Here is a 13,688-nt window from a genome sequence, read left to right on the forward strand (position 1 = left end):
AAAAATTTAAATCAAAATGAGGGTTCTCAGGTTGCTAAAGTTCGAGACCCACTGATCTAGCTAATTCATGAGCATAGGAATGTGACTCCAGAGACCTAGTTTACCAAGGCTGAACCGCTGAGAACATGTTATTTTACTTCCAAACCCCAGTTTCCTCATCTGAAAAATGACATTTAGCTACTAAATAATGTAAGTCAAACCACAAGCAAAGTTCAATGGCCGATCAGCAGAGGGATTAGAGTTCAGACTCGTCCACTTCCCAGGCTGGTACTTCAGCCACAAAATCAAGCCTCTTTAGGGGAAGCACCAGCCCGCCCAGCAGCTCTTTACGAAACTCAGAGATTCATTCCCCCCCATAAAAATGGATTTAATTTCCCTCTGTTTGATTGCAATTCATTTATTCTCCCATGATTTTGTCCCCACTGCTACCCCCCACCCCGCTTGCACCTCTCCTCCCTGAAAACAAAAAATTCAGGGGGTTGAAGACTCCTGCAAAACGATTTTTGTTTTCGGGCGTGGGGGAAGAATTACTTGGATAATGCTGCAAACGTGGATTTTCCAAACAAGAGCAACAGTGTTACCCACTTCTAATTAGCACCAGATTTACATGTAACCCTTCTGCCCGTCAGAGTTGGCAGCAACAAGGGCCGGGTTCAATATCTAGGGGATCCATTCCAATAACACAATGCAAACCGGCTCGAGCCCCCACCTAGTGACCTGGGACAAATATATACCACCCCCGCTGGGCGCCTCCAAGAGGCGATACTTCCCCTCTCGCAAGCACAGAGTCTGAGTGTGGCAAAAAGCCTTTTAATAACAGAGAGAAACAATGTGGCATTATGTTGGGGAAACACCACCAACAGGATTCATAACACAATCCATGAGCAAAAACCCACCCCAAGCAAATTGGGGCGTGTCCTTTCCCTTTGGTTCTTGAGTCCAGCAACCTGAAATCACCCAAAGTCCCAAAAGTCCAATGATCCAAAAGTCTCTGTCCCTGGTCAGGGCAGCCCCAGAGTTCGAAAGTTTATCTGCAGAACTTTACCTCCCAACCTGGGTGGAGATCGGGGGGTGGAAGAGAGATAAGGGGCACCTTACATGATCTGAAGCTGACCGCCCCACAGCTCCATAGGGCTCCGCTCCGCTCCACCAGCTCCGCGTCCCACCAGCAGCTCCCGCGGTCCCACGAACTGCTCCACCAGCCGGTCCACAAGGCACTCCAGCTGTCCCACAAACTGCTCCACACTATATCTTCAGGCTCCCCCACTACTTAACACAACGCTCAGTGATTTCAGCTCTTAGTCAGTTCAGCTCTTTGGTGAATTCAGCTTGCAGTAGGGGAGCCTCAGTGCTGGTGCACCATTAGCCCAAAGTGAGCTCAGCAGCCTGTAACTAGACTCCTAATAGAATCAAAATTAGCTCTGATATTCCACAGTAGAGAGAGGAAAAAGTGCAATTAGCATGTAAGACCCTCACCAAGGGGCCCATGCCACCAAGTATTAATACTTGTCCCCAGTCTCTTTCAATTCACAGAGTTTTGGAACCCATGACCCTTGCTTAGCGAGTGCTACTAGGTTGATGGTGAGTCCCTCCATCATAACAAAAGGCCAAGTACAGTTCCAAGCACAGTTCCCATAATCAGGGTAATAACAATTTATTCTTCCTGCCCCATTAACAGAGACACTGGGGATCCCACAGCAGCCAAAGTGACCATTTGGGCAGCTATGACCTCATTCTAGGCGGGGTGGGTGTGCGTATGCAAATGAGATCAGCCCCTGAAGTTCTTTTCCACAACTTGCCACACCTCACCACCAGATGTCAGGGTGGAGCTCATCCTGACTCTGCTTACATACACAATCTTTTTCATGGACTGAAGGTCCCCGGGAGAGTAACAAAAAGTAATTTTGCCAAAACTGCTGTAGGTTGGCTGGTATTTCATTGTCATTCCCCTTGGGGCAAGATGCGAATACAGACTAATATGCAATATAATTAAAATCATAATGGTTAAATAACGGAGTTCAGTCTGTTCGTCTCCTCAACTTGCCCTGCTGCTTTTGCCTTTGAGTTAGAGTAGTTTCAGTTTCTTTCCTGTGGAAACAGGAGGTTTTCCCTAATCAGTGTTTCAAGGCAATGCTTCTCAGTCAAATGCAATACAAATCAACCTGCTTTGAACACAGCCCTTGTCCTGGGTGACTTCATTTTCCGATGTGGCTGACCTTGCTGTCCCTCACTTCCTCTTCCTAACCTTCCTTGTTTCACCAGCTACTCTGGTGCATTTCCATTCACTGCCCTGGTCTCTCTTCATGTGTCTTCACTTCATCCCCCTCTCTTTCTCACTGAGCCTCCTCTGCCTGATCAGCTCCTTATTTCTTTTAAAAGTGACCTCTAAAGATATGGAAATGAGTTTTTGTCCTTTTCTTGCTTTGATATATTAAGAAGGCCTAAAAATAAAAAGTGGGGTTTTTTCACTTTTTTCCCTCTGGAAATATTAGAAATGTTAAGTTTAATCTTCTCTTTTGTGGTTGTTTTTTCTTTTTGTTGTTGTTCTTGGATGGCTCAGAAACATGTAATGAAGTTTTCACAGCCATTAAATGAAGAAGTAGTTTACTGAATCCTTACAAAGCATTTTCTCCCAAGTCTTTGAGTTGTAGGTATTTAGCAAAATCAAATAAAAACAAAATGCTTTAAAGAGCCTGAATAAAATCACTTTCCTACTGAGTTATGTTTCACTTCCTTGGTACTTGTAATGTCATCATTCTACTAGTTCTCCAGTTATCCAGAGTTTTCAGGGAAAACAGGACAGATGAGACCTGAATTTCTAATGTAAAAAAAGCTTGAAAAGTTTGTTTTGTATAAATCATAGCAAAAGAAAGAATTCCACACAAAATTCCAATTTGTTTTCCCTTTCCAGATCACTTCTAAGGCCACTTGCTCTTTCACTCCCCCAGCTACATCATTCAGTCCTTCTTTTACCATGGTCTGCTTCCTCTCCACTTAGTCCCGTCCCACCTTTTTTCAGGAGCCTCCCGCCCCAGTGGGACTTGCACTCCTAAGCCCTGCAGGCACCTTTGAGAATCGCACACGCTACTGGTTCCATGGTCACCGTCCACCCTTGATTCCTTTGCCCACTCTCCTACTGCTGTCTGTCTGTCTGACCCGTTTCCCACTCTAGTTCACACCGCTCAGAGCACCTCTTGAGAAAAGCCCAGCAGACTTTCTCTGCTACAAATTTGTTATTGCTTCTTCTTTGCCCGCTTCCAAAAAGTCTACATTGCTAGATCTTGTTTGTTTATGTGATGCTGACCCCATTGTACACTTATGCCTTGTCTATAGTAGAGCAGTTTTACAAAGTCTCCCTGTTGCTAACATAGATTCAGCTACACCAATAGCAACAATACTGGGAACCCTAAGACCTGGAGTCTTGCAACCATTTCAATAAAAACAGCTGCCTATGGCTCCAGCTGTTAAAACTAGTCTAAATGAACTACTTTTGAAACCAGTTAGAAGTTTCCCAGTTTAGACTTGGCCCCTAGTGTAGACAGCGCCCCTGCTCCAGCAGCCATTTTTAGTACCTTGTCTGTTCAAACAGTTCTGAGTGAGTTTAATCAACACAGTGCTGAAATCAGCTGTCACAGCCAGATAGCCATTTCACTGAGGGCTCCCATTGTTGTCATCTCCAGGGTAGCTGAACTGGTTTTAGCATGATTGGAATGGTTTGTAAAAATCTCTGACTGTAGACAAAGCTGCCCCATTTTCCATTTTGCTCACAGAACCTAAGCCTTAAAACATTGCCAGAGTTAAATACCAGGAAATGTTCTGTTGCTATGGCTCCTTGTCCTTTTGTGCTGATGCCTGAAATACTCCCATTTTGGCAGTAACAACCAGCAGTGTAATTTTTATTAACCACTCTGTAGCCAGGTACACTGATGTCTCAGAGCGTTCATTTTAACTCCTGGACACTTTGGATGAATCTTGGACAGTCACCTCGCATGTCATTCAACTTGGGGGATAGAGTGGCATACGTTTACGTACAGGTGTATCAGATTCATATAAAATACAGCAGTCTCTGAATGCCAAATGAGAAGCACAAAGGAAGCATAATGAGTTTTTTATTGTCTGAAGAGTACAAAGGAATGATGAGCCTGATCCAAAGCCCACTTAAGTCCATGGAAGCCTTTCCATTCCCTTCCATGGGCTTTGGAGCATTAAGAAATACAAAGATAAATGCAATATAAATAATAATACCTAGCTCTTATATAGCCCTTTGCATCTGTAGAACTCCAAGTGCTTTACAAAGGTGGCCAGTACCATCATCCCCCATTTTACAAATGGGAAACTGAGGCACGGCGAAGTAAATGACTTGCCAGCCGCCAGCAATAAAACCAAGAATAGACTCCACTTCTCCTGAGTCTCAGTCCATTTCTCTTTGCACTAAAGCCATACTCTGGCATGTCTTTAACAAATGTCTGACATTTGTTCACTGCTTTACGATACAAGAAAACAGAGGAAACATCCTAAAGCTAAGAGGAAAAGAAATCATGGGGAAAAGAGGTCACGCAGAACATATGTCAGAAGAAATACGATGCTAAATCAGGCAGTTTCCACTGCACAGCAATGATAGCCTACAAAAAAGTCTCCAACTCAGTTTCACCACATCCACTAATAGAGCTCACCCTCCACTTCCCCATTTTTTATAGTTATTTGTCGGTCAAATAGCTCTACAAATAGATTAACACCCTGATCTTCCAGCCATTTTTGAAGATGAGTAACTTTGCACACAGGAGTAGCACTGTCATGTGCAATAGGACTGCTCACATGAATAAAGTTATCCAACTGTTTGTAGGATTGCAGTCTTAATGTCAACACATTTATAGAATTCTTCCCACTTTCAAGAACTGAGAAATTTTTGAGAATCAGCAAGTACAAGCTTTGGGTATTTCTACACTGCAGCCGGGAGGTGTGGCACTGGCGGCAGCTCAGGCTAGCCACTCTGAACCAAAGGTCAGGCAGGCTTGGACTCCAGCTGCTAACCCTGGTCACAGCATCCACACTGCTATTTTTAGTACGCTAGCTCAAGCTGAGCTAGGGTCTGTCTACCCATGCTGGGAATTCCACCTCCCTGGTGCAGTGAACACATACTAGACTGTCACATAACCCTGCTCAGAGCAGGCCTAATTAACATGATGGTAAAAAATACCAGTGACCCCTGGCATCTTATTTACACAAGCATTCCCCGTGTTGCTACCATCAACGGAACTGCACTAATGTTAGCCCCAGGAAGAAGAGAGGCGTAGACAGCACCTTGGCAGTTCTGTGACAGACATCTGAATAAGTGTGAAAGAATGCCCCCCCCACACCCTGAAACAGGGACAGTTACTATCTCTGTGGTTTAGTATTGTCTTTAACAGTTTATTTTGAATGGTTAAAATTCCAAATGCAGCACCAAAGAGACAATATGCTTTTGCAAAGCAGAAAATTTACGTCTGGCCACAGATGAATGGATGAGCTGCATACACGGCTGGATTAACTTTTTGTGGGCGCAGCGACAAACATATTTGTGGGCCCCCCCTGGGGAAAGAAGGGGCCAGGGGCAACAGCACACCGGGCAGGGTGGATTTGATTTACATCACTAGTCAGGAAGACTCTATTTAATCTTGGTTTCTACATAAAAGTGCATTCTTGTTGGTTGTTATAACCTTAATACATATTCTTCACAACTCAGCGACAGATGTAGGTTTCATTTTTAGAAGGTACACACTATACATTTTTAAATGGTGGATTTATTTTGGAAACTTTTCAGATGAATTTTTAAGCTATATCAGAAAATGAATGGTTGTTTGGTTATTTCATTTACCAAAGATAATTTGAATCAGTTATTTATGAAGTCATTGGGAGGTGAACTATCTCCAATTCAACAGGTTAATCATTAATATTTGGAGGATTTTCTTGCCATGCTGTATTAGAAAGAGAACATCACCACACAGACATTTAAATTGTTTTATTTAACTGAAACAACCACGTTAAGTATTCTGGATTTTTTCTTCAACAGCAAACATAATATTTTAACAAAAAAGCATATGTCCTTCGCTTCTCACATTTATCTCCAGACTTCTCCTTGTCCAGTTCTATTCCGCCCCCAACAATCTTCTATTTATTGAACTTTTTTGAAACTTTTCACATTTAAAGAGAAGTAAGGGATTGACTCTGTGAACACAAATTTGCAGAGGGACAATAGAGTTGAGGTCTATTATTTCTCACCTCTATATATTATTTATTTATTTTAAAACATTTTTGCTGTGAACAAGCATGTTACCTCTGGAGAGACAAATCCACAGTTTAAGAACTGCAAAACTAAGCACCTCTGATGGTATCTTCTAGACCAGGGGTGGGCAAACTTTTTGGCCCAAGGGCCACATCAGGGTTGCAAAACTGTATGGAGGGCTGGGTAGGGAAGGCTGTGCCTCTCCAAACAACCTGGCCCCTGCCCCCTATCGGACCCTCTCCCACTTCCTGCCCCCTGACTGCCCCCCTCAGAACCCCCGACCCATCCAACCCCCCACCGCTCCTTGTCCCCTGACAGCCCCCTCCTGAGACCCCCCACCCCTAACTGCCCCCCCAGGACCGCACCGCCTATCCAACCCCCCCGTTCCCTGTCCCCTGACTGCCCCAACCCCTATCCACACCCCGGCCCCCTGACACGCCCCCTGGGACTCCCACACCCTCTCCAACGCCCCCGTCCCCTGACCGCCCCCCCAAATCTCCGCCCCATCCAACCGCCCTCTGCTCCCTGTCCCCTGACTGCCCCCTGGGATCCCTTGCCCCTCATCCAACGCCCTGGCCCCCTTACCATGCCGCTCAGAGCGGCATGTCTGGCAGCCGTGCTGCCCGGCCAGCACCAGACACGCTGCTGCGCTGCCCTGCAGGAGCGCGCAGCTCCACCGCCCAGAGCGCTGCCCGCGCAGCAATGTAGCTGCGGGGGAGAGGGGACAGTAATGGAGGGGTCGGGGGCTAGTCTCCCTGTCCAGGAGCTCTGGGGCCAGGCAGGATGGTCCCGGAGGCCAGATGTGGCCCGTGGACTGTAGTTTGCCCACCTCTGTTCTAGACTGAGCATTGAGTCCTATTGGGTAGATAGAAAGATTAACCGAAATAATCTATAGAGAAGCCTGTGGAACCCCATAAGATTGGGTCCCTAATCCATGAACTATTGGAATTCATTTACAAAACTTTTCTTAAACATTACATGAATGTATTGTCTCATACTATAGAATTAGAATTTATAATCCCTATTCCATAATGAGACATAATGTATCTTAATTAAAACGATCTTTAGATAGGTTTTTTCCTCAAAAATCCGATTTAAATAAAAAAAATCCATTGATTTTTATCCACCCTGACAGCAGGGCATGGGGGGGGGAAGGGGGAGAGAAGGATTGGTCCCCAGCTGGAGCGAGGCAGGGGCCAGGGGCAAGATGAGCACAGTGGGGCATGGGGGGAGGATTAGTCCCTGCTGACTGGAGCAAGGCAGGGGCAGGGGGCAAAAGCACAGCGGGGTGGGAGCTAGGATTGGTCCCTGGAGCAAGGGAGGGGCAGGGGTAAACTGCAAGTGCAGAAGGGCTGGGGAGGGGGTAACAGGATCCCCCCCGCCCCTGCCTGCTGCTCTATGTAGGCAGGGGTGGGGGGGGGATCCTGTTTACCCCCTCCCCAGCCCTGCTGCGCTTGCAGTTTACCCCTGCAATGGGTTCTAGCCCATTCTCTTTTGTCTCTCTCTGCACTGAGAGAGAGGGTAGGGGTGCACTGAGCACAGGGCTGGGGGTGCAGGGTCTGGGAGGGAGTTAGGATGCAGGAGCGGACGGGGGGTTGGGGTGCAGGGTCTGGCCAGGAGCTAGAATTAGGGAGGGGGCTCAGGGTTGGGGCAGGAGGTTGCGGTGTGGAGTGCTTACCTGGGGCAGCTCCCATTTGGTGTGAGGGGTGCAGGTAGGAATGTGGGGGGTGTGCAGGAGCTCCCATTTGGTGCTCAGGGTAGGGGTGGAGATATGGGAGGGTGCAGGAGTCAGGGCTGGGGTCATGGGGGTGCTTGGGGGTGCAGGAGTCAGGACTGGGGGGTGTCAGTGGGGTGCAGGAGTCAGGGCAGAGGGCCAGAGGTGTGGGCTGGGGTCATAGGGGTGCTCTCAGACTCCTGTCCTGAGCAGCTCACAGCAGGGGGTTGGAGGGAGTATGCCTTGATTCCACCCCCTTCCCCAAGGCCCCGCTCCTGCTTCTTCTCCGCCTCCTCCCCCGACTGGCAAGCATGCTGCAGCCCTGCTCCTCTCCCTCCCTCGCGTCAGCAAACAGCTGTTTGGTGGTAGGGAGAAGGAGGGGGTGGGAACACAGCACCTTGGGGAAGGAGCTTGGCTGCCAGCAGAGCCTGCCCTGCTGCAGCAGGAGCCCCAGGAGCCAGCAGCACCAAGCTTCTGCCCCTGCAGCAGAGAGCGGTGGGCAGGGCGCAGAGAAGAGCAGCAGGGCCAGGGCCCTTTTGGAGCGTGGGCCCGGCGCCCTTGTAAATCTGGTACTGGCAGCATACCAGGCACCATGCAATTGTCCCAACCAGCCCCAGGCCAAATACTACTTTGTAGGAGTTCCTCACTTAGGGCTTAATCCCACACCATTCTAGTCAATGGAGTTTTCCCATTGGCTTGAATGGTAGCAGGATCAAAGTCCTTATTCAGATGCCTATAGCCATACCTTGTACCAACTTCTTGGCAACAAAAACCCTCCATCAATGAAAGCCCTGCTATCTAAGGCCTGGTCCATACATGGAAATTGCACCGATTTACTTAAATCTGTGCCACCTTCTTATATGGATGCATTTAAAACAGTTAAAGAATAACTAATAAGCTCAATCGACATTAGCTGTTCTTCACCCCATTTAAGAGAGTCTACGTAAGATTTAAGTAAATCAGTTTAGCTAAATTGATGCAAATTTTCTAATTCACCTCCCCTAGCTTTTCAGCTCTATGTACATTAGGCAGGGCCTTTGCTTAGGATTTTTTTCTTTGTGAAAAAACAAGTATAAAATACCCTTGCTGACCATAGAGATGTTTCCAATTAGCAGACATGTGGTGATCATCTGGAAGAAGTTAAAATAAATTGGAAATAATTGATACAAAGAGCACAAAACCAGTTACATTTCAGTCTGACTCCAGCAGGGAGAGCCAACTATTCTGGGTCTCTTACTCAATTGGTGGTGTCCTGCATTTGCGGCACTGTGTTGGCAGAATTGCTAGCATCATTTAAACATTTTGCATTAGGCAGTGACCAGTTGATTGCTAGGGTTTCTGCTGGACTGGATATTTTCCAATTTGCCTGAGTCAGCAAAAATGCCAGAGATGACTCAGGTGGATTTGGAATAAGGAGGACAATAACAGCAGAGTGCCTGGATACAACAGAGGCTGGAAACCTGTGGTCGTACTCTGTAGTTCTTTCAGCGTAACAGCCGTGTTAGTCTGTATTCGCAAAAAGAAAAGGAGTACTTGTGGCACCTTAGAGACTAACCAATTTATTTGAGCATGAGCTTTCGTGAGCTACAGCTCACTTCATCGGATGCATACCGTGGAAACTGCAGAAGACATTATATACACACAGAGACCATGAAACAATACCTCCTCCCACCCCACTGTCCTGCTGGTAATAGCTTATCTAAAGTGATCATCAAGTTGGGCCATTTCCAGCACAAATCCAGGTTTTCTCACCCTCCGCCCCCCCAACACACAAACTCACTCTCCTGCTGGTAATAGCCCATCCAAAGTGACCACTCTCTTCACAATGTGTATGATAATCAAGGTGGGCCATTTCCAGTTTGATTATCATGCACATTGTAGGGAGAATGGTCACTTTGGATAAGCTATTACCAGCAGGCGAGTGAGTTTGTGTGTGTGGTTTTTGGAGGGGGGTGAGGGAGTGAGACAACCTGGATTCGTGCAGGAAATGGCCCACCTTGATTATCATACACATTGTGAAGAGAGTGGTCACTTTGGATGGGCTATTACCAGCAGGAGAGTGAGTTTGTGTGTGGGGGGGGGGGGACGGAGGGTGAGAAAACCTGGATTTGTGCTGGAAATGGCCCAACTTGATGATCACTTTAGATAAGCTATATCCAGCAGGACAGTGGGGTGGGAGGAGGTATTGTTTCATGGTCTCTGTGTGTATATAATGTCTTCTGCAGTTTCCACGGTATGCATCCGATGAAGTGAGCTGTAGCTCACGAAAGCTCATGCTCAAATAAATTGGTTAGTCTCTAAGGTGCCACAAGTACTCCTTTTCTTTCTGTAGTTCTTTGTAACTTCCAGCAATGTTGACTTCCACTATTTAAATGACGAGAGCACATTTTGGGTTTGTTGGTCACTTGGCATTGATATAGCAGGCTTACTCCAGTGTATAGATAACCCCCAAAATTAGCTGAAAAGTTCAGTTATGAAGCACCCAGAGGTGTGGAATAGGCTTGTCATTCTGAGCAGAGGCGCTGAGATTCTAATGTGCCGGAGGGGGAAGCCTTCCACCCTAGGCCCCGCCCCCACTCCACCCCTCCCTCCAAGGCCCCACCCTCATCCTGCCTCTTCCCACCTTGCCTCTTCCTGCCCCCTCCCCTGTGCACGCCCAGCTCTCACTCCTCTCCCCAGCACTTCCTGCATGCCGCAGAACAGCTGATCGTGGTGAGCAGTGGTGCTGGGGTGGAGAGAGGGTGAGGTGCTGATGGGGGGCTGCCGGTGAGTGGTGAGCACCCACTGTTTTTTTCCCCGGTGGGTGTTCCAGCCCTGGAATCGGCTCCTATGATTCTGAGGTGTATTACACCCATGTGTTCAGCATTCAGTGTCCCTGGTGCTATACTGGATACCCCTTTGTAGTTTCTTGAGTACGCTGCAGCAAATGGCTCTGTTGACAAGCCAAAGTGAGAAGGGTCATCCTGGCTTGGTGCCATGGAGCAAAGTGAAGGGGGCAGTGTTGCCAACTCTTGTGATTTTATTGAGAGTCTCATTAGGGTGACCATATTTCCCAAAGGGAAAACAGGACACCATCTGGGGCTGGCTCAAGCCTCCCCCCACCCCCAAGTGTGGGGCTCACCTGAGCCCTGCCACCCAGGGCTGGGGCAGAAGCCAGAGTCCCGTTGTCCAGGGCTCAAAGCCCTTCCCCCTCAGCACAGGGCTGGCCTGAGCCCCGCTGCCCAGGGCTGGAGCAACAGCCTGCGGCCCGACATCTGGTGTCGTCACTAACCCCCCTGCCCCTCAAAGTTCCTCCATGCCCTTCTAAGGGAGGCATGCCCCCTGATCAGTTGGCAAGAGAAAATGGGACACACACCCAGATTTGCCAAAAAAGTTGGGACATCTGGGACAGGGCTTAAAAAGGAGACTATCCCGGCCAAAACGGGATGTATGGTCACCCTGAGTCTCATACTAATTGGTGGTTTTCTCAGGCTCCTGCTCCTGTAGTCAGGTGATTTGGTGTGAATCTCAGCTTTTGTTAAAAAAAAGTAAGTTTTTAGCCCTCATCGTTTCAGAGCTAAAGCTTGAAAACATGAACCCTAGGGGCAAGGCAAATAAACCCTGAAGATATTTTTAAAACCTCATGATTGTTTAGTGAATATTGACATTTTGGGGGTCTGAATCATGAATTTTGAATGCTTTGTTAGGGCTTTGCTGGTGCTTTGTGTGGCATAATGTAGCCTTGTATCCAGGATATCATTTTAGATCCAAATTCATGGGGCTTAAACTCTTTGGGGGTAGGGCTTGTCTCTTCCACTGTGTTTGTACAGTACCTAGCACAATAGGGCCTCATTTCTGATTGGGGGCCTTTGGGTGCTATTGCAATATAAATAAATATTTGAATAGGCAAAATGTACATTGATATCAAATGTCTTCTTGTCATCTCATTCTCATTTAATTTCTAGCACGGTCTCATAGGGAACAGAACAGCCAACAGACAGCATGATCTGCTGTTAGAAGGAACATAGGGGTAGGAGCCAGGAACTCAGGATTTTTAAGTCCAGGTCTGCACTGAGTTGCTGTGGAACTATGAATAAGTCACATGCAGCCAAATTGGCAGCAGCATCCATTACGTTATTATGGTAGTACCTAAGAGCCCCAGCTGTGGACCAAGACCCCATTGCAGGTGGTACTGTCCAAACTCAGATCAGAAAGACAGCAGGGGTGGCTGGTTTGTATAATTTTTGGTGGTGGCCAGCATGGGTCCAAGTCCCGCCCCCCACATCCCTGCCTTGTAAGCAGATTTTTTTTTTTAATAATGTAAAAATGTGAGGGCTCTGAGGTGGGGCTGGTGATGTAGGGTTTGGGGTGTGGGAGGGGCTCGGGCAGAGGGTTGGGGTGCAGGGGTGGGGGCAGGGATGAGGGATTCATGATGCAGGAGGGGGCTCAGGGCTGGGGCAGAGGGTTGGGGTGCAGGGGATGAGGGCTCTGGCTGGGGGTGCAGGCTCTGGGGTGGGCTGGGGCCAGGGATGAGGAGTTTGGGGTGCCGACAGGCTGCTCCCAGCTGGGGCCAGAGAGGACTCCCCCACAGCTCTCTTCCCCTACAGCACACACACCTTGCACCACTGTCACTGCATGTGTTCCTAGGGCCCCTCTCAGGTCCAGGAAGCCCCCTCACCTCCCCTGTGGTGGGTGCTGGGGGGATTTGCCATCACATGTGTACCATCTCCTCCCCTGCTGCTGCCCCTTGCCCAGGGTGGGGCAGAAGCTGTGACAGCGGTCAGTGGGGGACCCCTGTGCTGGTGGAGGGTCCTGCCGGAAAAGGGAAGGGTACATCCATTGCGGAAGGACAGGATCAGGGTCAGCCTGCCCTGGCACTAGTGGTTGGGGGGCTCTAGGACCCTGCGGCGGCAGCAGTTGATGCCAGGAGCCAGCAGAGAGCGCAGAGCTGCAGGGGGCAGCAGCCTGCTGCCCAGGACACAGGCAGGGATGCTCCGGGGAGGCGCGCAGAGGCGGCAGGTGGGCCAGGGGAGAGACCCGGCCCCAATCATTGGTGGAGCTGGTCCCCCGGGCTCTGAATATTGCTGGAGCACGGGCACCATGGGCCCACATAACTCGCCGCCCCTGAAAGATAGTTCCTGCCCCCAAGAGTTGCATCTCTGTAATAATCACGTATCCCACTGGAGAGATTGCGCTGATTTTTAGAGGTGCTGAGGATCCACAGGTCTCATTGACTTCAACTGCAGTTGTAAGTCTTCAGTACCTTTGAAATCCAAGCACAAGGCATCTCAAGTTGGGCACCCAAAATTAATGAACAGTTCTGAAAATAGTGACCTTAACTTCTTCCTACTTCAGTGATCAATGAAGTGCACACCAAAGTCCTGTGAGGATTAATTAGTTAATGCTTTATAATCGTTATTATTTATTACATCCACCCTTGATGCGTTTCTCGCATGCAGCCACCAGAGACTTTTCTTGCGGCCACAGCTTCCTGAGCAGTGATTTTGGGGTGGGGGGAGCAGCAGCTCCTCCCCAGGGTCCACCAGCAGTGGTTGAGGCCTGTCCACCTCTGGAGACCCACAAGCTGGAGGAGCAGGCAGACTCATTGAGTTCCCCACCTTCCTGGGAGCAATGGGGTTGGGCTTCAGCCCTGGGGTGGCGTGCTCCAGCCACGGGGCTTCAGGCTTTGTCCCCTGGTGTGGGGCTTTGGCCTCCATTCCCTGGCTGTGGGCC

The 13,688-nt window shown here is 48.7% G+C and overlaps 1 protein-coding gene across 3 annotated transcripts in view; it reads right to left on the bottom strand.

Moving 5' to 3' along the window:
- Positions 1-13,688, bottom strand: part of ST3GAL6 (ST3 beta-galactoside alpha-2,3-sialyltransferase 6) — a 177,970-nt gene that overhangs the window by 135,947 nt on the left and 28,335 nt on the right. Inside the window, exon 2 of one of the 3 annotated variants that reach the window (XM_073307832.2) lies at positions 1,099-1,400. The exons of 1 other annotated variant lie outside the window; for it this stretch is intronic. The gene's annotated coding sequence lies outside the window, so the exon portion shown is untranslated. Of the gene's footprint in view, positions 1-1,098; positions 4,078-13,688 lie in introns of those variants that run through there. One more of the 3 variants, XM_073307822.2, reaches the window with a different exon arrangement.

This window comes from Lepidochelys kempii, chromosome 1, assembly GCF_965140285.1.
Source record: "Lepidochelys kempii isolate rLepKem1 chromosome 1, rLepKem1.hap1, whole genome shotgun sequence".
NCBI classification, from domain to species: Eukaryota; Metazoa; Chordata; order Testudines; family Cheloniidae; genus Lepidochelys; species Lepidochelys kempii.